This window comes from Pelophylax lessonae (genome assembly GCF_965119305.1).
Source record: "Pelophylax lessonae genome assembly, chromosome: 10".
In the NCBI taxonomy this organism is placed as follows: Eukaryota; Metazoa; Chordata; class Amphibia; order Anura; family Ranidae; genus Pelophylax; species Pelophylax lessonae.
In genome coordinates this window covers 186,953,627-186,976,700 of record NC_138777.1, presented here as the reverse complement: position 1 = coordinate 186,976,700, position 23,074 = coordinate 186,953,627, and the positions used below count along the sequence as shown (strand labels likewise).

Below are 23,074 nucleotides of genomic sequence, written 5' to 3'. Positions count from 1 at the left end.
GAAAATACATGTCACAGATAACAGTGCTCTTGAATAAGCCATGGCACTATAATTTAGCAGTTTGTCCTATTTGTGCTGAGTTATTATGTGCTTACCCTGCAGAGTAGCTTCCTACAAAGACAAATTTGTGTTATGACATTTACTAAACCATATACAACCTCTCGTTCTGGGACTCTCTCCAGAAAGGTTCACTGTAATCAGAATGTAAAAAAAAAAAAAGGGACTCTACTGCCTGACAAGACAACACCTCACCAACCCTCGATCTTTCTTCCCGTGCAAATATGGACGGAGCAGGAAGGGAACTGGCGATCGTTATGCTCTCTGGTGGCTACTGAAAAACTGACAGCATCTAAATTACTGGCTGACAAGCATATCACATACCACCTGACAAAAGGAGTACGCAAGTCACAGATTGTAATACGTCGTCATTTCTCTACGGAGATGCTAGGTTTTAGAAATTCCAAGTTACACCAAATGAAAAATATATGACTGCAAACAGCCTAGAAACAGATTCACATCTCTTATCCGCCGCGCTTTGAATCATAAAGAATCCGCTCTTGGAAATAACAAATGAACTCACAATTGCTTTGCTGCGGATAACTCCCACATGTTTTGCAGATATGTTTTAGGAGACGGTTGCAGATTAGTCAGCGGAGTTTGATACACTCCTCTTGCCTCCTTGGAGAGCCGAGGCCAATCCTGGTATAAAAGCTTTCGCTGCTTGGCATAGAAATGGATAACAGAGGAAAATTAGCTAAGAATACAAAGAAAACTTCTGCACGGTTTACATACCAACCTGACACACAGATAAGGCATTAAAAACATTCAATAAATGTGTTGATTTTTCTATTTTATCCAAAGCGTTTTTTTTTTCTTTTTAGTTTTTGATAAAATATAGACTAATTAAAAACTCCTTAACGATCCTAAATGACAGAATAAAAATTTTTGAAAAGATTTGGGATTCATTGATTACCTATCTTTTGGGAAATGCCTAATGGAATAGGGGAACCGATGGGTCCTTTGGCCTTACTTTTCACTATCCTTCCTTTCTTTACTACTTTATTTCTTCTTTTTTTTCCCCCTTCTGGGGGGGGGTTGTCTTCCAATCCAGTATGGTGTCCCATGAAAGGTAGCGCCCAGTTTTTGAAGTGGGATGTGGCGGTGGAGAGGAGCCTCCCACAGGATGCCTTTCCAGTTTGCCCAATACGGGCCCATTCGATTTATTTCAGAATGATACAATAAAATGAGAATAACCTTGTAAGCATTTTGATAGGGGCAGAAAGGTCCTATCTAATCGCAGTTCCTTTGATTTCATGCAGTGGCGGCTGGTGAATGAAAATTTGGGGGGGCGGCAAAACCAACAACCCCCCGTCGGCCAGCAATCAAATCTACCACCCCCTTCTCTCTCCCCCCTCCCGGGACGGAAGGCCGGACAGCCAGCATCCTTACCTGCCCCTTCCCCGAGCAGCTGTGAGTCTCTTCCGACCGCACATCTCCTCCCTCTTCCTGGCCAATGGCCAGTAAAATTGCTTCTCTTTTCAGCCAATCAGGAAAGGGGTCTCACGACCTGCTTCCTGATTGGCTGGGAGGAAAATCAGTGTGATAATAGCGAATATTCATTTGCTATTGTCATACAACTGGGTAGGGTCAGGACACAGTGATCTGCCCCCCGAGCCCATCCTTTTTTGAAGCCTATTAGAGCCTCTGGCTCTAATCACGTGCTTCAAGAAAAAAAAAATCCTCTGCATGTAGATTAGGGGGCCGGATGCATGGATAGGAGGGGGCGGCGCCCCTGCGCCCCCAATGGATGGGCCGCCACTGATTTCATGCTGATTTTGAATACATCTGTTCTAATTTTTAATGTTACCTAGGCTGACCTATATGTTACCACACATAACCACAGATGGAGAAAAGTTTCTTACACCTTCTTTAATCCTGTCTTTATATAATGCATCTTTTTTTATGCAGAAGGGGGAAGATTGTACTTACGTGCCCAACCCACAATGTTTTGTATACTTTCTCTTACAAATAACATTTTTGAAAAGAAAGATATGCCGTTTCAGCATTTCTTGTCCCATCTTTCCCTGTCCCAGAGATGTGTAAGGAAGTAGAGCTCACCAAAGTGAGGGGAAAACTCTAATTGGTTACGTGTACCAATGACAACAGTTTCCATCCTGGTGACCACAGTGAGACTAAATCGCCCCAGAAGCAACACAACAATAAAAATCAGGTAGAGGTTTTAACACACTATCCAAAAGTTCCATGTTTTTGCTTTAAATGTATTTTAAACATATTAAGTTTATGGATTGAAGAAAGGCTTACACAAATCAATCAACGAGATGAGGGATGTCATCTATCATCTCACCATCTTGACCATTTTAAAGTTCCACCAACAATACAGTATGCATCGAAAGTGACCTCCAAAGATCTGTATGGAGACGGAGTCTTCTCCACAAATGAATAATAACCCTAAGTTGTGCAAACATGTGGTCATCCGCAACCTCAACATATGTGAGTTTACCTCTACGGTAATTTTTTCATTCAACATTTTTCAGCCAATTATTACACCATTAAGGCTTTCCTGTCCGCTTGCTCTTGATTTTATTTTTCTGCAGTCCTCTCAGATAACCCTAATCAGTTAATAGCATTGTTTGCACAAACCCCAAAACTAAGGATGCTCATTTATGCAAATACCAACTTTCTTACAGAAATCCAAACTCTGGCACATTTCCTCCAGTCAGTACCTGATAGTTATCTAGGAAGACCATCCATAACGCTTAGGGACCAATAGCAAGGTTTGAAAGAGGAGAAGCAATGGGCTGGAGCTTCACATTTTTTAAAGCAAAGCTTCACCCTCAACAGGATGTTGCCTTCTCTCCACCCCTCTGCTGTGCAAATCGGGCATTCTTTTTTTTTATGCTTAAGTTTTTTTTTTTTTTTAAGAAAATGTTCCTTAAAGGTGCAGGACCTGCAATGAGGTAAGCCGGGGTTAACAAAAAAAGGGGTGGAAGAAAGGTGAAGATCCGCTGTAACAAAGATGAGATTGGGTCCAACTTTTAGGAATACCAGAGTGTTCACGCAAAAAATAGATTTCTATCTCTGGTGCTTACAGGCACACAACTGTTGGTGCCCAAAGCCACATCCTTCTAATAGAATCACCCAGAGACTTTAATTTTTTTTTTTTTAATGATCTTAAAATTAAATGTAGCTATATCTGAGCACCACAAACTGAAAAAAAACTACTTAATTCATTTCTAATATGCTAAGTAAGCTCATCCATCCATGTCTACATGCCCCCCTAACATTTCTAGCTAAGGCCATCTTGAGTAAGGGCAGATGATTCATATAGTATTTACTCCATGGAAACCATCTGCCCTTAGCTCAGACATGCAGGCAGGATGATGTGCTTAACAAATAAAGGCCCTCCTCCAGATGAAAGCAAAAAATGCCCATGAAAATTCCTGGAAAGTATAACTTAATTTCGGCCTAGGAAACCAGGAAGCACCTTAAGAAATGTAAAAAAAAAAAAAATCAGATATGCATTTCTATTTATTTACTAAGGCCAGTAGCACAATAATTAAAAATAATTAACAGTTTAATGAGAGAGTTCAGTTCCACTTTAACCTGGCTTAAAATATTATATATTTTAAATATTTACCATTATTTTTTAATTCAATTATTATTATTCATTGTAATATTAAAGTATCCAATAAATATTTGGAGGTTGATGAACAATCTGAAACACTATGAAGGGGTTGATCCTAGTTTTACACCATTATTAAACCTTTGGGAGACATAAGATTGGCAATGAGACTGCTAGCATCTAAACACCTATGGCCATGGGGTTCCCTATTATTTATTATGAATAATAACCCAAATCCAATTACCACTTTATCAAATGCACAATCCACTACTTTTCCCATGTCCCCCTCACACTTTTCACTTAAGGTGAAAAGTGTTAAGACAGGAAGCTGGAAAGTGAACACTGGATAAACCAGCAAGATTTCATGTACAGTATATAACAGATTTACAAGAACCAGAACAGCATGTAATTCCAGTCACCGGCTAGAGTTTGTCCCAGGGCTAAAATAAGCCAGTCTAAGTGTTAACAGCTCTAAGTTGACAGCTTCTAAATATCAACTATCTCATTACGAGGTCATTTAAATATCTAATGGCATAACATTCTGTGTGGACACCACAACTACTGGGCACTGCGTTTAAATGTGTAATAGCCCGGAGCAAGACATAAAAGTAATATAATTCCTACTATTGCCAAAAAATAGACAGCAGGAAAAAAAAAAAAATTAGAATGGCACTCTATAATATATACAGGGGGACACTTGTTTAACTAAAATAGGCTGAAAACAGGTAGTTTCCTTACTAAACCACGATGTTCTTATTTATAGCACAAAATAGTAAAACAAATGTAAAAATAAAAAATACAATAGTTCTACATACAGCACTTTTTTTTGTTTTTTTGTTTACTACACACATTTTTTTAAATGTTCTACTTGACCTAATATCTGATTTTTCGATCATTTTAAAGGAAACATCTTTAGAGAAATACAAAGTCTGCCTTTCCTGACCTGTCCTAAAAAAAGCTGGTTACTTGGTTACCATGCTAATGTTTTGGTTTTTAAGCTGGATACACACTATACAACTTTTGTTGGTAGATTTCCTTTAGATTTGCCTTCAACTATGTAGTGCAAGGGCCTGCCTGATTGCATGCAAATTGAAAGTGTTTAGGTCTGACCTCATATTATATGGTTTTGGTAAGTCTAAAGGAAAAAAAATCGAAAGAAAATTGTATAGTGTGTATCCAGCTTAACTTTGTTGTCTCACAGGCAGTATGCAGATAAGGAATTCTAACTTGTCTTCAACTTTTAGTTCTTAAGTGGGATACACACTAGTAGAAAATCGGGCGAAAATTCCCGTCCGAGGTAAAATCGTCCGATTTTCGCCTAGTGTGTACACAACTTTCAGCAGCCAATGCCGACATTTTGAACGAAAAAAAAAAACGGAGGGACAAACACCAAAATTTTTTTCGTCCGTCCCCAGACGACCGATTTTCATTCAATGTGTATGCAGTACGTCCGTGAAAAATCGGATACGAAAGACCGCGCATGATCTGAAGTTGCTGACAACCCGGAAGTCTAGGAACAAATGTGCCAAAAAAAAAGAAAAATCGGACGAGAAATTTCGTGAACATTTATGCACTGTCAACTAAAAACGGTTATGACTGCTGAGAAGACAGAGAAAAATCGGAGGATATTTCGTCCTATTTCCGTCAAGTGTGTACGGCCCTTTATTAGACCGGATGACGTAGAATTAATGAAACCAGGCCACTAGTATTTTCAGAAGGAGATCAGTAATGACAATGCCTTGATTTATCTTATCACACAGTGTACTTTTAAAATTGCATTCAAGTGATTAATATATTTTCTGTATACCAGTGAAAAAAAAAAATAATTAACAGCCTACTAAATAAAAGAAAGTGACGTAGGCCATTCCGTAGTTCCGCGTCCGCTCTCTTTCCCAGCAATGAGGTGACATCCTTATCAAAGGTAAATAGTGTATGTTTTAGTAATGTACAGTATTTAGGATTAGAAAGTGATGGTCCAAGTATTTACAGGTATGGCCAGCTTTATTTTTACTTCATTAAAATGATTTGGACCAGTGCACAAAGCAAGGTCCATAAAGACATGGATGAGTGAGTTTGGGGTGGAGGAACTTGACTGAACTGCACAGAGTCCTGACCTCAACCTGATAGAACACCTTTGGGATGAATTAGAGAGCAGACTGCGAGCCAGGACTTCTCTCTAACTTCAGTGCCTGACCTCACTGTTGCGCTTCTGAAAGAATGGTCAAACATTCCTATAGACACACTCCTAAACCTTGTGGACAGCCTTCCCAGAAGAGTTGAAGCTGTAATAGCTGCAAAAGGTGGGCCAAATCAATATTGTACCCAACGGACTAAGACTGGGATGCCATTAGGTTCATGTGCGTGTAAAGGCAGGCGTCCCAATACTTTTGGTAATACAGTAAAGCTCCCACACATGTGCAAGGGTTACTGAGAATTTTAAAAAGGATTGCGATCCGACAGTTAAATTGGTTTATTGCACTAGAGACATAGCAAGTCTCTTCTTTAATAAAGAGCTTTACTCCTCTCAGTTTTTAATTTTTTAAAGTATAAGTAAAGTCATTTTTTTTAGTTGTGGATAGAGTGGAGAGGGATTAGAACATCTGGCAGTTGTTATTGCTGTCTGTGTCCCCATTTAGGAGACTCAACCTCTCTATTAGTCCTGGACTATTATCATTGAAAGTAAAAGTAAATCTCAAATTTTGGGTTGTCCCCAGAAAAGTAGCAGAAAGGAAATCCTCCAATGGGACACTAGCTCTGGTGAGCTGGGAGTCCCCAAGGAATTCCCTTAATTTGCAGGGATTTCCTCTAACTTTCTGTTTGGCTTTGGGACAACAAGTGAAGAAATATCTCCGAAATGGGACACAGATTGCGGAAAAAAAAATCTGACAGGTGCTATAACCCTCCCTTGCTCTATCCAAAATGGAAAAAAAATTGCCAATAGTTCTACTTTACCTTGAGGTCTGTTTTCATTTGTTTTAAAAAACAATATGGTTCAAACTGAGAGCCCCTTTAGATTGTTTGAAATCAAGATGGTACATGCTTAGAGTCCCTTTAAGTCAGGGTTTCTCAATCAGGGTTCTGTGGAACCCTAGGTTTCCTCCTGAGGGTGCTAGGGATTCCTTGAGCAATTTCTGCCTCTCCGGGAAGTTTCCAATGACACCATTGTTCCTTTTAGCTATCTGTAAGGGGGTAATTCTTCCCAATGATGACAAGAGTTAAGCCTCGTACACACGAGTCGAAAATCGGCAGGGAATTTTCGTCCGACTAGCGCTCTGCCGATTTTCGGCTTGTTAGTATGATGCTTCCGACATCCGACTCCGACTTTTCGGCTGAAAAAAATCTGGTGTGCAGGCTATAAAATTTTTGTCTGCCGTCAAAACACATCCAATTTTCGTGCAGTCAGTACAGATTTCGACAGGGAAAAATCTAATGAGCAAGACTGGGCATGCTCAGTGAAGAAAGAACACAAAGAAAGCAAACCAACACATGACATCACTTCTGAAGTAGAATTTTGTCGGGCGAGAAAATTCGTGTGCAGTCTAGAACACATTCCAACCAACACAACACCACTCTGGACAAAAGATGGACGATCGGTCGGCCGATAATCGTTGCGTGTGTACTAGGCGTAAGGAGCATTCTTCCCACTGACTGTCACACTAATGTGTCATGAGTTGTAGATTTTTTATTTTTAGCAGGGGTTCCCCGAGACCAGAAATTTATTTCAAGGGTTCCTCTGTGTTGAAAAGGTTGAGAAAGGCTGCTTTAAGTGGTCCTTTAACTTATTAAATGTAAAAATGTATCTTCTCTTTCTTTTCTATACATCTCCAACAATGCTTAGATGAGTTGAGACACTGCAAATGGAACACAACATTTCTTAGGTTGGCAAAATGGATCTAAAATTCCAGTGGCAACATCAGAGAGACACCGAGCTGAAAGGACTCCTTGAAAAGAAGTACAAGATGTTCTGTGAGCAGTCATATGGAGGCCAGCAGATGTTCCATTGACCTGTGCAAGGCTCAATGCAAAGAATCAGCCAAATTAGCTTTGCACATCCTCTCTGGCCCAGGTGTAGCAGAGATAGAATAAAAATATTGCTGAATGTCCCTGGAGGTACTGGAAACCCTTCAATGCGCTTTTTATAGAAGAAAAGGGGGGGTGGGAACAAAATGATAACAAGGTCGCTCATTAAGTAAAGATTATGGGCCAGTTTTTCCTTCTAGTTTAAATAACTAAATTCTAAGCTAAAAATAAACTTACAAGTAAAGCATTATTTGGTGGGCTTGGACACATTAACTATCTGTGGGGCATAAATCTCACGAAAATGACAAAAGTTTAACGCTGAACATTGGAACACACAGATGAAATACATATAAGAGAGGTGTTGTCAGGGCCGCTGATTAGGGGGGGAACCACCGGTCCTTTTGTAGGGGGCCCGAGCACACAGGGGGGCCCACACAGAGAGGGGGGATTAGTGATGAACCACAATAGCAGAACTCTTCCTCCAGCAGCTGGTCTCTCCCCCTCTCCCTGCTGCCAGCTTTGATCTGCTGAGAAAGAGACAGTTGTCTCTCACTAATCCCCCTCCCTGTGCGCCCCCCCCCCCCTCCCATCCCTGGTTCTAATGTTAGCTCTGCTCCTAAGTTTGTTATCTAAGTAATTTTTGGCACTTTTCCACTGCAAGTACCAGCTCGGCTCTACTCGGCCCTGCTTGTCCCAGTTTGCTTTTCCACTGCTGGTACCACATGGTACGGTGTTGGAACAGTTCAGTACGGTACGGTATGGTTTGGTTTTCCACTAAAGTAGTACTAAAGTTAAGTGGGTGAGATAACAATGATTCTCTGACCAATCAGTGGCTAGTAGTGACTGCATGCAAAGGATTGTGGGATATGGTACCGGGTATGGTACCTCTTGGAACCACAATCGAGGTGGTACTGTTTTTGAGAGCCGTACCATTCGGTTCCATGCAGTGGAAAAGCTCCGCCGTACCGTACCATACCGTACCGAACCGTACCGTACCGAACCGTTCCATGCAGTACCAGCAGTGGAAAAGCACAAAAGCGAGCCGAACCGTTCGGTTCCATGCAGTGGAAAAGCACCATTTGTTTCTCTCCCTCTTTCCCTCTGATCCCAGAGCTCCAACTGCCTGTATATTTTTATGATTTGATGATTTCTTATGATTTTATTGTATTTTTAGCGAAATCTAGCTTTAATATTTTCTGAGGGGGGCCCTGTCAGGTAGTCTGTAATGGGGCCCCACGATTTTTATCAGCAGCCCTGGGTGTTGTCACTTTGTGTTTCTGTTTGTCCAGCCCCGAGATTTTTCAAGCAGCAAAGCCAGTTGGATAACGCAACTTACAGTCAAGGAATACAGTGGTGCCTTCCCTCCACCCCCAGACTGCTGACAAGACAGTGAAAGAGCAGCAGCATATTCCATGTCTACACATTTGCAAGCAGCACACCTGTCACGATTACTGGGTCAGGCTCAGAGTCCAGTCGCAGGAAGCAGCAGCACAACCGTGGTCAACAAGCAGGGTCTGGTACACAAGAGATCAGCCGGAGTGAGGGAGCAAGCAGAAGAGTAGTCGTAGTCTTTAGCCGAAGGTCAGTACACAAGCAGTGAAGGGCACAATGGCAGCAGGCAGAGGCGTAGTCCTGGAACGTAGCTGGAGGTCGGTACACAAGTGGAAGATTCAGGAGGATGAAGCACACAAAGCTAGATCTTGGCAAAGCACAATAATCTGGCATCAGGAAGTTTCCAGATCAGGCTTAAATAGGAAGTACAAAGGAGTGGCCAAAGGTTCAGAGTTCACAGGAGGCTGGGCAAGGAACTAGGCAGGAAACTGGACAAGGTCTAGGTCACCACATAGATCTAGTATGCATAGATATCAGCTGCTGGATAGCTCAGCAAGAAGAAGCACTGTCAGAAGCAACTGAGGACCTGGGTTCGAATCTGGGCCCTGACAGTATGCCCCTCCTTCTAGGATGACCACAGGGCATCTCAGGGCCAGGCTTAAGTGGAAACCTTTGATGGAACTCCCGAACCAGTCTAGGAGCATGGACATGCTCAGCAGGTTCCCAAGAATTTTCTTCAGGTCCGTATCCTTCCCATTTCACCAGGTACTGCAACTTGTTCCTGTGGATCCTGGAGTCAATTATTCCTTCTACAATAAATTCCTCTTCACCCTCAACAACCACAGGCAGGGGAGGAGGAAGGACTCTCCCAGGGAAGGAATTTTCATGGAAAGGTTTAAGTAAAGAAACATGAAAAACAGGATGGACTCTCATACTGTCAGGAAGTTTCAAGCGGAAAGTAACTGCATTAACTTGTGCCAAGATTTGAAAAGGTCCTATATACTTTGGCCCCAACTTAACAGATGGTACCTGAGTCCTGAGATTCTTTGTGGATAACCAGACCTTGTCTCCAACACGGAAGGACGGTATTTCTCTTCGACGTCTATCAGATGCTTTCTTGTAAGCCTCCTGTGCCACCTTCAATGTTTCAAGCAATTTTCTTCGAGTTTCCTGTAAAAGAGATAACCTCTCATTAACAGCAGAAATTGGTGTAGCAATAGGGAGGTCAGGAATGCAAACTGGATGGTACCCTGTATTCACATAAAAAGGACTAAGAGATGTGGAGCTGTGCTTAGAATTATTGTAGGAAAATTCTGCTGTTGGCAGATAATCTACCCAATCATCCTGCAAATAGCTAACAAAACAGCGAAGATATTGTTCCAAAGTCTGATTTGTTCTTTCTGTTTGGCCATTGGATTGAGGATGAAATGCAGAGGAAAGATTGACTGTGACACCCAGGGACATGCAGAAACTTCTCCAGAATTTGGAAGTAAATTGAACCCCCCTATCAGAGACCACATCATCCGGGATTCCATGTAGTTTAAATACTTCCCGGATCATTAATTCAGCAGTTAGTTCCGCATTGGGTACCCCCTTAGTTGGGATGAAGTGAGCCATCTTGGTGAAGCGGTCAACCACTACCAAGATGGTGGTCATTTCCTTCGAAGGAGGGAGTTCAACCACAAAATCCATAGAGATTGATCCCCAAGGCCGTGATGGAATTGGAAGAGGTTGAAGCAGTCCGACAGGGGAAGATCGGGGTGTCTTATGACGTGCACAAGTTGGACAAGAAGCAACATAGTTCTTAACATCTTTCTTGTAACTAGGCCACCAGAATGAACGAGACAACAGTTCAGCAGTTTTAAAGGCCCCAAAATGTCCTGCAAGCTTAGAGTCATGAACCAGTCTGAGGACTTCTAGCCGCGCACTTTGAGGGACATAGAGGCAATGGTTCTGAATCCAAAAGCCATTCCTGAAGGTGAGACTCAGGTCCTTGGGTGGATGTTTAAGGAGGGGATCAGAAGAGTAGCCATCTTTAAGCAAGGTCAAAAATTCTTTGGGATTAGTGGCTCCTAAAAAGTTCTTTTGAGAAAGAATGGTGCAGTCAGAGTTGCTTTCTTGAGGGGATTCAGACAAACTCCGTGACAGGGCATCAGCCTTGCCATTTCTTGAGCCAGGTCTATAAGAAACAATGAAATTAAACCTGGAGAAGAATAAAGACCAGCGTGCTTGTCGGGAGGACAGTCTCTTTACAGAACGGATGAACTCTAAGTTCCGATGATCGGTAAGAACAGTCACTAAATGCTCAGCCCCTTCCAACAGATGCCTCCATTCAGAGAAAGCTTCCTTTATCGCCAGCAGTTCTTTATTACCAATGTCATAGTTCCTTTCAGCAGAGGACATCAACCGGGAAAAGTAAGCACAGGGATGAAGCTGCATCTTTTCACCTGTACGCTGAGAAAGGATAGCTCCAACAGCAGAATCTGAGGCATCAACTTCTACAACAAAGGGCAGTTCAGGGTCAGGATGTACTAGAATTGGTGCAGAGGTAAAGAGTGTCTTTAGTTTACAGAAAGCAGCTTGTGCCTCTGGTCCCCATGTGAAGGGACATCCCTTCTTGGTTAACTGGGTAATTGGTGCAACCACCTTGGAAAAGTCCCTTATAAACTTTCTGTAAAAGTTGGCAAATCCCAGAAATCGTTGAATTTCTTTAACATTCCTAGGGGCAGGCCACTCCACCACTGCTTTAATCTTATCAGGGTCCATGCTCAACCCTTCAGGGGAGATTATGTACCCCAGGAACTGAATCTTGGTCTGTTCAAATTCGCATTTCTCCAATTTGATGTACAGCTGATTCTTCCTCAGGCGGTCGAAAATAATGGATACGTGTTTGCGATGTTCCTGTAGAGAATCTGAAAAGATAAGAATATCATCTAAATAAGCAATCACAAATTGATCCAATAGATCTCGCAGCACATCATTTATAAAGTGTTGAAAGGTTGCTGGAGCATTGCAAAGACCGAAAGGCATGACCAAAGACTCAAAATGTCCATATCTGGTTCTGAATGCAGTCTTCCATTCATCACCCTTACGAATGCGAATGAGGTTATATGCACCCCGTAAATCCAATTTAGTAAAGATCTTTGCAGAACAAAGTCTTTCCAAAAGCTCGGGGATTAGTGGGAGGGGATAGCGATTTTTGATTGTGATTTTATTTAATTCCCTATAATCAACACATGGTCTCAATGTCTTATCCTTCTTTTCAACAAAGAAGAGACCTGCCCCAGCAGGAGAGGTTGAGTGTCTTATGAACCCCTTTGCCAGGTTTTCATCCAACCACTCCCTTAACACCTTTAATTCAGGTTCAGACATAGAATAGAGGCGGCCAAAAGGAATCTCTGCCCCAGGTAAAAGTTCAATAGGACAGTCATAAGGGCGATGTGGGGGTAGCTGATCAGCATTCTTCTTATCACACACATCATGAAATTCCCTGTATTGAGGTGGCAGGCCTTCATATCCAGGAACCATGTGTTCCTCTACCCGGACATTCTCGATATGGGAGGAATCAGGTTGACAATGTCCTTTACAGTACTCTGAGGCAAAAGTTAAAACACGTGTTTCCCAATTGACAGAGGGGTTATGAATCGAGAACCAGGGGATACCTAGAATGATAGGAAACTTTGGTGATGAAATCAACTGAAAACATATGGTCTCCTGGTGATCAGGCTCAAAAAACAGACTAAGAGGAGCAGTCTCATGGGTAACTGGCCCGGAGGATAGAGGGGAACCATCAACAGTCTCCATATCTACAGGTAAGGATTTACTCCTTAATTCAATATGATGGTCTTGAGCAAATCCAATATCCATAAAATTTCCCCCCGCTCCAGAGTCCAACATGGCAGAGCAGGAGATGTCATTAGCCCCATCAGAGAGTCGAATGGGAATTATAAAGTGAGTGGGCGGAGCTTGTATAGGATTGCTTTCTTCAAGTATTGGAGAAACTGACTGAGCGATGGAACTAATTTGTTCAATGTCTTTCACATCAGTTGCAGCAACTGTTCTCCTTAGCTTATTTGGACAGTTAATAGCATAATGTCCAGAGTCCCCACAATAAAGGCATAAATTTTCACTCCGACGTCTTTCCTTTTCCTGAATAGTGATACCCCTTCTAACGGAATCAATCTGCATAGGTTCAGGGTTACTGGAATCATGAAAAACCTGAGAACTTTTCCGAGGAGGTTGACTAAAAGAAAAACGCATACCCTCAGTATTTCCCAGTATTCCCAGTCTTTCTTTTCTCCTTTCAGAGAGTCTCTGGTCAATACGGATGCACAATTGGATAAAGTTCTCCAGATCATCAGGGGTATCACCTCTAGCCAGTTCATCCTTTATTTGCTCAGAAAGCCCCTGACGAAATTGGCTTCTTTGTGCTGCTGGATTCCAGGTTGTATCTCCGATCCAGCGCCTGAATTCAGTAGTGTATTCAGCCACGGAGCGTCGTCCTTGACGCAAATTATGCAGTTTGGCCTAAGCAGTAGCACATCGATTTGGATCGTCAAAAACTTGGTCCATAGCTTTAGTAAAGGTGTGGAGGTTATTTAAAATTATGTCATCCTTTTCCACATAGGGAGAGGCCCAAGATAAAGCTTCCTCTGTCAGGAGATTGATAATAAACATTACCTTCTTTTTTTCAGGAAAAAATGCAGCAGGCTGCATTTGAAAATAAATGCGACACTGATTAAGGAATCCTCTGTAAAGCCTTCGGTCTCCATTGAATTTTTGTGGAAGAGGCATTCGAACACTGGACTCAGGACTTGCGCCATTTAGGGAACTAAGATCCAACACCTGTTTCTCTAAGTCCTGAATTGCCTCTTGTTGATCTTTCACCACATTTTGCAGTTCTTTAAATTTTGCCTGATAAGTGACACCAAACTCTTGTAATTCAGAAATTTGCTGAGTGATATTGGCAAGGGTAGCTGCTACTGCGGACTCCATTGTGGCCAGATTATTCTGTCACGATTACTGGGTCAGGCTCAGAGTCCAGTCGCAGGAAGCAGCAGCACAACCATGGTCAACAAGCAGGGTCTGGTACACAAGAGATCAGCCGGAGTGAGGGAGCAAGCAGAAGAGTAGTCGTAGTCTTTAGCCGAAGGTCGGTACACAAGCAGTGAAGGGCACAATGGCAGCAGGCAGAGGCGTAGTCCTGGAACGTAGCTGGAGGTCGGTACACAAGTGGAAGATTCAGGAGGATGACGCACACAAAGCTAGATCTTGGCAAAGCACAATAATCTGGCATCAGGAAGTTTCCAGATCAGGCTTAAATAGGAAGTACAAAGGAGTGGCCAAAGGTTCAGAGTTCACAGGAGGCTGGGCAAGGAACTAGGCAGGAAACTGGACAAGGTCTAGGTCACCACATAGATCTAGTATGCATAGATATCAGCTGCTGGATAGCTCAGCAAGAAGAAGCACTGTCAGAAGCAACTGAGGACCTGGGTTCGAATCTGGGCCCTGACAACACCTGATTGACTTGCAATCCTGCTCCTCCCTCTCCCAGTCTGAGAGCTGCTCTAAACTCCATAGTGCGATCTAGTGTTGGCTAGTAGAGATGGGCCCAGGCATGTTTGGGACCTTAGTTTCAACCCACCTCCCTGATCCCACTAGGAAGCCGACACTGCGTACCGCCCATTTACAGGCACTGAGACATTTCCCGATCCACAGCTGCACAGCCCAGGAAATGTTTCACTGCCTGTGATTAGCGGTGTGCAGTGTCGGCTTCCTGGTGGGATCGGGCAGGTTGGTTGGAACTATGATCCCAAACACACCTGAGCCCATCTCTATTGACTAGGAACAGTACCTACAGTACTGGGAGGCTGCAAAGAGATGCCTCATCCAATTTACTTTGACCAGTTTAAGGCACAAATTGTGGATCTCTATTGAAAGTACAGTTACGTAAATTTAACTTTCAGCCCAGGTTCGCAATGGTGTTGTGCGGGGGAACTGCATGTGATTTGGACAGGAATTGCACCACATTGCCGTTCAAATCACAAGTGATTTTTTGCAGTGCGAGTCCATTTATTTTGTATGGCTCAAATTGCATTGCACCCTCATAAAAAAAAGCACATGCACCTATTTTTTGCTGCACTGGAATCAGATTGCATGGATGTTCACACTCATGTAATCCGATTATGCCAATCGCACTGCGTTTTGCGAACTGTTTTTGGGGTGTTGTTACCTTAATATTGACACGCGCAGCGGTTCGCATGAACGGAGTGCGATTGTGATGCTTTGCGGGAAACGCACAGGAATCACTGCAAATTCCGGACATCATCAGTATGAACCTAGGCTAAAACCGCATGTGGTGCAATCAGCAGCAATTACGAGTGTTGTACCAAACGTAATGCAAAAGTGCGCATGACGTTTTTATTAACTTACATAGGTAGTTCAAATTTCACATGTTGGTAGAGTAACTCTTCCTCTCTAGCACAGGTGCTCAACCATTGGCCATCACACTGTTGCAGAACTACAAGTCCCATGAGGCAATGTAAGGCTCACAAGCATGACTCCCAAGGGCAGAAGCATGATGGGACTTGCTGTAACAGCTGAAGGGACACAGGTTGTGCACCCATGCTCTAAAGCAGGGGTCTTCAAACTATGGCCCTCTAGCTGTTCAGGAACTACAATTCCCATCATGCCTAGTCATGTTTGTGCATGTCAGAGTTTTACAATGCGTCATGGGATGTGTAGTTCCGCAACAGGTGGAGGGCCGTAGTTTGAGGATCCCTGTTCTAAAGTAACTCATCTTTTTCTATTCCATTGCAGGTAAAAAATGAATTCCAAGAAGAAGCGACATGCCATCATTAAGTTCTTGAGAAACAAGGGGCGCAGGCTGTCCAACATCCACAGAGGGCTACAGAATGTTCACAGATATGATACATTGACAATAGCAACATGCATAGATGGAAGAAGAGGTTTAAGGAAGGGGAAACCAGCACTGAAGTCAAAAGTCAAGCCACGCAGTGAAAGACAATCAATGTCGGACAGCCTGCCCCCCACCCAATCCTTCGACAAGAACTCAATGACCACATGCTGCTTCTGCTTGGAATACTTTATTTACCTGCAATTAAAAAGAAGAGCAATAGTCTCCAAACTGCAGCCCTTTGCTTGCCTCTATCTGGCCCTTGGGACACTATTCCTCCAACTGACATTATTGATGAGGCTCCATTCCTCCCACTGACACATTAATGGGGCACTCTTCCTCCCACTGACACCATCGATGGGGCACTATTCCTCCTGCTAAGACCAACTATGGAGCCCTACTATTCCTTCCACTGAAACCAACCTTGGGGCACTATTCCTCCTGCTAAACTCAACAATGGGGCACAATTTATTCTGTTAAAACCAATGATGGGTCATTGTTTACTTCCACTGACACCGCCGATGGGGGGCAATTCCTTCCACTGATACCAAACATGGGGCAATATTCCTCCTGCTGAGCTAAAAAAATGGGGCACTATTCCTTCTGTTAAAACCAATGATGGGTCACTGTTTACTCCCACTGACACCCTTGATGGGGTGCAATTCTTTCCACTGATACCAAACATGGGGCACTAATTTTCCTGCTAAGTTCAACAATGGGGCACTATTCTGTCTGTTAAAACCAATGATGGGTCACTGTTTACTCCCACTGATGCCAGGACATTTTCTACTGACACTGGCCACAGTATGGCCCCCCCTAAAGCCTGAAGGACAGTAAACTGCCCCTTTGTTTAAAAAGTTTGGAGACCCCTGATATAGAGGAAGAGTTATTCTACCAGCATGAACAAATTTGAACAAACTATGTAGGTTAATAAAAAAGTTATGCCCGCTTTTGCAGTACTTTCGGTACAACCCTTGTATTATTTGAAGGATACTGCTCAAGCCTGATAGCTAGAATGGCACAAATCTTAGCTACACATAACAAACAACCAACAGTATCTGTTTGCCTTTAATCCTGAGTTCAACATCAAGCAAAACATCGATTTGTATTCTCATAGTGTTCACCTTGGTGAAACCTTTAGTTCGTGATTTCTCTAAATAATGAAAGAAAAAGTTACCTAGAAGTATTTTCTCTGGAGCCTTTTCTGCTTTCGCATCTCTTACCCGAGTTCACAGACTTGTCTTTAATAAATCAACTCCGCTCTCACAGAAGCCTAAATACAGAATAATGTTGAAATACTTGTATTTAGGATCACACAATCGCAGAGATTTTCTTTCTTTTCTTTTTTTTTCCCTTCCTAATTCCCCGAGGCTCACATAGTTTTCTGCATGGCCATAGAAAGACTTTCTTTCTTGAGAATGTAAAAAGATAGAAAATTGCTGGGTTAATAAACATTTGACTGTGATTTATTGAAAGCTACCATGTTCCTTTTTTCTTTTTTTCACACCTTTGGAGAAAGCTGCTGGAGGGCGGACAGGGTAATCTTGCTTTCTCCATAAAACTCCCAACAATGTCACATCTTCAATTAGATTTTTTTAGTGCCTCAACTGCCAAAGAGGCTGGAGTCCCCTTGTTCTTGTTCTGAGAGATGGTGGGTGAAAGGTTGCCTCTGCTATACTCAATTTTAACAAACATTTCCTATTGGCATCACATTACAGCGCAGATATCCATCTCCCGACTCAATGGCTCTGACTGTGTTTTATGTATCTATGTTTAAAGAGTAACTCTACTTTTGTCGAGAAAAAAATATTCCCCTCTGGGTGATCTATGTACATTGGAAGGAATTTAACAAACTTTGTTGCAGATTCCTACCTTTTGCTATTCTGCTAGCAGGGCCATCTTACCGAATGGGCCCGCCGGGCAGATGCCCGGGGGCCCCATGAGTCCGGGTGGCCCCACCTGCCCAGCTACCCAGCCACAGCCAAGCATTAGTCCCAATTCTGAACTTAGCAGGTGGCAAGCGCCTGTCGGCCCTGCACTGCTGTCAGGCCACTTGGCCCATGGAGGAGGAGCCTACAACTACAGAAATTCCTGTCCACCTCCATAGGAACAGGCATACACAGGACAGTCGAGTCTGACTCCCATCCGGTGTGTTCACCGGACCCAGCCACCCAACTTGGAAGCTGTCATTAGCCTGGCACTGCTGTACCCATAAATATCGCCTTATCGATAAGTTGCATTTTTATGCTCGTGGGTGATTGGGTAGGCAAGGCCCCAGTGCACTGCATTGCCCGGGGCCCTTTAATGCTCTTAAAGAGGTTGTAAACCCATACAACTTTTTTTTTTTTTTGCAACCTGTAAGAGAAACACATACTGAGCTAGTATGCATCACATACTAGCTCATTATTGAATACTTACCTTAGTACGAGCCCCCGCCGTGCCGGCCGCTTACCTGTCTTCCGGGATCGCGGCATCCGGCCATCTGATTGGCCGGAGCTGCAGTGACGTCACTCCCGCGCACTCTTCAGAGCGCATGCGCCAGTGACGTCACTGGCTGCATGTAAGGTAAATATCTCCTAAACGGTACATGTTTAGGAGATATTTACAGTACCTATAGGTAAGCCTTATTATAGGCTTACCTATAGGTAAAAGTGTCAGAGGAGGGTTTGCTTCCTCTTTAAGATGGCACTGCTGCTCGCTCCAAAGCTGCCTATGTGTCTCTATAAGACACTCAGAGCGTGGCTTAGCCCCGCCCCTGCTCCCTTCTCATTGGCTCGGATTGAATTCTGCTGCTGTGTCTGAGTGAATAAGGAGGGAGAGAACCAAGAGAGCAATCAGATCAAAATTAAATTAACATGAGTTATGAAGCTGCCGCTATAGTATTAGGCTAGTATGGTCTTATGGATCAATATTAAAATAAACCAAGAGCTGCTTCTATGTATTACATTCAAATACCTGTGTTCTTTCTATTAAAACAATGTGCAATTACGACAGCAATAACTCATACACACCTCTGCATAAACACTAAACAATAAGTAAATACATTTTATAAAATAAAGTGCCAGTGCAACAATCCTAATTTATATGGTTCATTAGTGAAAACTAAGTGCTTTAAATAGACACATTGTAACATGAATGCATTTGGATCATGATATTCATTTTTTGTATGATTTAGGCCCATTTCGCACTGGTGCGACTTGTCCTACAATTTGGGACTACAAAGTCGCATGACAAGTCGTACTCCATGATTTCCAATAAGTACCGTTCATATCTGTATGACTATAAGTCGCAACGACTTCAAAGTAGTTCCTGCACTACTTTGGGCCTGATTTAAGGCCCTGTTCACACCTGAGCATATACAGTAAAAATTGAAGGAAGGCTTTTTAATCAGAGTATAGCATCAAGTCAATTAAACTTCTGGGATATTGATCTGGTCAGTTAAGTAGCAGAGGGTGGTGTTAATCAGTTTCAGCTGCTTCAGTGTTAATTAAATTAACAACAGGTGCACTAAATGGGCAACAATAAGACAATCTCCAAAACAGTAAAGATTTTACAGGTGGAGGCCCCTGACATTTTTGTCCCTACTCATCTTTTCTGACTGTTTTTCTCTAGTTTTGCATTTGGCTGTGTCAGTGCCCGTCCCCCCTCCTCTCCTGCTGCTGTAGCTTCATTTAAAGTTTCATATCCTGTATAGAGTCTGTTTAATAATCCTGTGTGCCCCTGTGTCTGTGTCTTTTAAGAATAAGCCAAACTCTATAAGTTTTCAGGGCACCATTCGCCGCACACGTGACCCACCACCTCTTTCCTCCTCTCCCCCTCCCCTCCTCCTCCCCTCCTGACTGACATCAGTGAGGAATCCTCGGCCCTGCCTGCTGCAAGCAGCTTTCAGACTTTCAGATGGGGAGAGGAGAGAGCCGACGGGTCACGTGAGCAGCTCTTGGCCCTCTGAAAACTGGTAAAAAACAGCTTATTTTTTTGAAACCCATACACAGACACACAGGATTATTAAACAGGCCAGACAGGATGGTATAAAGTGGCTTAACAACCACTTGAATGGGGAAGTTGAGATTCCAGGGGGGGGCATTTGCCCCCCCCCCCCCCTTGCCCCTACCTGCGGATGCCCATGACAGCAGAACATAATCAGAGGCAGGGGCACAAGAGCGGAGGGTATGCATCTCAACTCATATGAACATAAGCAATGTATGTTTGTATGTATGAGATCTGATGGAGTAAAGACAACTTTTCATGCAGAATTTTGCGGGCAGCCTAAGATTGGACAAGGAAGGAGGAGCAATGGATGGATAGAGTTATCCCTCTGCTCTCTCCTCCTGTCAATACTTGCTTGTAAGCGTATTGTCAGGACCTGGATCACCTGCTGGTGGCACTGTGGTTCCCTTGGCTGAGGGTTTTAAAGTGGTGGAAAAGTCAGAATAATCAAAAGCAGCCATCCTCTCTGTTTTATCAAGATTTAAAGCACTGTGTTAGTGTTTTTTTTTTTTTTTTAATTCTAATCCTAAATATCTTCTCTCACAGCACCTCTGTGCTATCCTCCTCTGTTCTCTTTCCCCAATCTAAGGAGAGCAGAGGGAGTGGCTGAGATACACCTCTGACACCAGCAGAGGAAGGTCATGTGACCACACATTGGTGCTGTGCAAAAAAGTATTTAGGATTAGAATTTTTAAAAATGGACACACAGTACTTTATATCTTGATAAAACAGAGGGGATGGCAGTTATTTATAAATAGTATTTTCAAGCCACAGGGAAGAGCAGCATGAGAGGAGGGGTAGGGAGGAGATCGGCTCTCACACACAGGCTTCAGAACTGACAGGCAGAGAGGGAGGGGGAGAGGGAGAGATTTAGAGCAGAGAGCGGGATGACGGAGGCATGACATGACAGAGGCATGAAAACCATGGTATTATGGATCAACACCAATGATTACTGTGGTCAGCACAAACAGAGGAACAGGCACGATCCACAAGGTATTTTACAGCGTAGAAAGGGACACATCACACGGCACAAGCACTATGCAAAAAACAGAAACTTTTTTTTTTCCTTTTAGGATTACAACTGCTTTAATTCCAATATCCACCAGCGGGTGTCTCAAAGCCAGCAGATCCTAGTAATCAGTTTTCAGCTGATGCTGGCTGCTGACTAGGGTATTTCAGTCCACCCCTATTAGTGCCTCTGGCTCCAGTGTTTTGCTTGCTGCCAGATACTGCTAGCTAGGGATGATCGAATGGTTCGGGTCGACCCGAAAATTATCTGTTCAAGATTCGGCCGAATTACGAACTTTTTGCGGTAAAAGTTTGGAATTCGGCCACCAGAACCGCCCAAAATGCAATGGGACAGGAACTGGGCTTTAAAAGCCTGTGATTGGCCCAGAAACATCAGTAAAAGCAGATTGGAGTGGCTAGGGGGTCCAGAGGCCAATCAGGAGTGAATACGCCCCCTAGTATATAACATAGCCCCGCCAAATCTCTAGCACTGTAATAGAGAGGCTGTGCAATAGAGTGGAAGCATTTCTTTTACTCCTGCTGCTCCAGTGTCATTTTGCAATTATTAGTGTGAGGAAAGGGATATGCAGTGTAGTTAGGGTACTATATACCACTATAGTTAGATTCAATAATCTAGTTTCTGTAGGGAAAATGTTAAGTGTCAGGGTGACCGTAGTTTAGGGTGAACTGACTCTGCTATGCCAGGGTGACCGAACTCTTCCATGTCAGGGTGACCGCAAGAAAAAAAAGATAATTTTTCTTAGAATTTCAGTAGCACAGGGATGGGGTTCTGCTCCTTTCACACCTGGGCGTTTTTGTTGCAGGCGTTTATTGGGCATTTTTGAAAAAATTATTGAAAAAAAAAAATGAGATTTCTTTGGATTTAGTGTCTGGGGGGTCTAAAAGGTGTACCTGTGAAGTTTCAGCTCTATAGCATGTCCAGAACCAGAAAAAAAAAGAATTTTTAGTAGCGCAGGGATGGGGTTCTGCTCCTTTCACACCTGGGTGTTTTTGTTGCAGGCGTTTATTGGGCATTTTTTGGGCGTCTTTGGAGGCAGGCATGACATCTGAACTTCTGTATAGGGGTATATATACACATATAGGTGTGAAAGGAGCGGAACCCCATCCCTGCGCTACTGAAATAATTTCAGTAGCGCAGGGATGGGGTTCCGCTCCTTTCACACCTATATGTGTGTATGTGATGTGTGTATATATATATATGTGTGTGTGTGTGTGTATATACCCCTATACAGAAGTTCAGATGTCATGCCTGCCTCCAAAGACGCCCAAAAAATGCCCAATAAACGCCTGCAACAAAAACACCCAGGTGTGAAAGGAGCGGAACCCCATCCCTGCGCTACTAAAAATTCTTTTTTTTTTCTGGTTCTGGACATGCTATAGAGCTGAAACTTCACAGGTACACATTTTAGACCCCCCAGACACTAAATCCAAAGAAATCTCATTTTTTTTTTCAATAATTTTTTCAATAACTGGCTCTCTATCAAAAACGACAATTTTTAAGAACTTTTTTTGTGTGATTAATAGTCCATGGGGCATGACCCAGAACCCTAGGCCATTTTTAGGGGCATTTATTGGGTTTTATGGCTTCAAAATGGTGTTTTTTTGATTCCAGAAGTTCGGGTCCCATTGATTTCAATGGGGTTCTGGAATCCGAACCGAACTTTCGGGAAGTTCGGGTGTTCTGGTCGAACCGAACTTTTCAAAAGTTCGATCATCCCTACTGCTAGCCATTATCCTGTTCCCGCTCCTGCCCTGTTCACTGTGTCCAGCTGCCATGTACATGCCCCTTCTTGTTCAACCCTAGTTTTTCCCTGCTGCTTTTGTATTTATTGTATGTAGTTAGTTGCTTGACCTCTGTTTGTTAGTTATTTGTCATGTATTCTGTCACTGGGTTTTTTAGGTTCACTTATATTCTCATGTTTGCTATGTGCTGGTGTTTGGAACTTGGAAGGATTTGGTTTCACCTAAAGGGTAACTCCACTTTCATGGGGGAAAAAAATAGCAAATAAAGAAAAAATAATATAGCGTTATGCAATTGTGAATCAAATCATATTGTAATTGAATGTTATTAAAAATGTCCTTTCCTTTTCAATCTGCAGCCAATGTAATTTTCTGAAAATGCAATACAATATGGCTACCTGGAGGTG

At 42.9% G+C, this 23,074-nt stretch overlaps 1 protein-coding gene across 1 annotated transcript in view; it reads right to left on the bottom strand.

The window, feature by feature from the left end:
* Positions 1 to 23,074, bottom strand: part of WWOX (WW domain containing oxidoreductase) — a 1,459,759-nt gene that overhangs the window by 375,020 nt on the left and 1,061,665 nt on the right. The window lies entirely within an intron of this gene.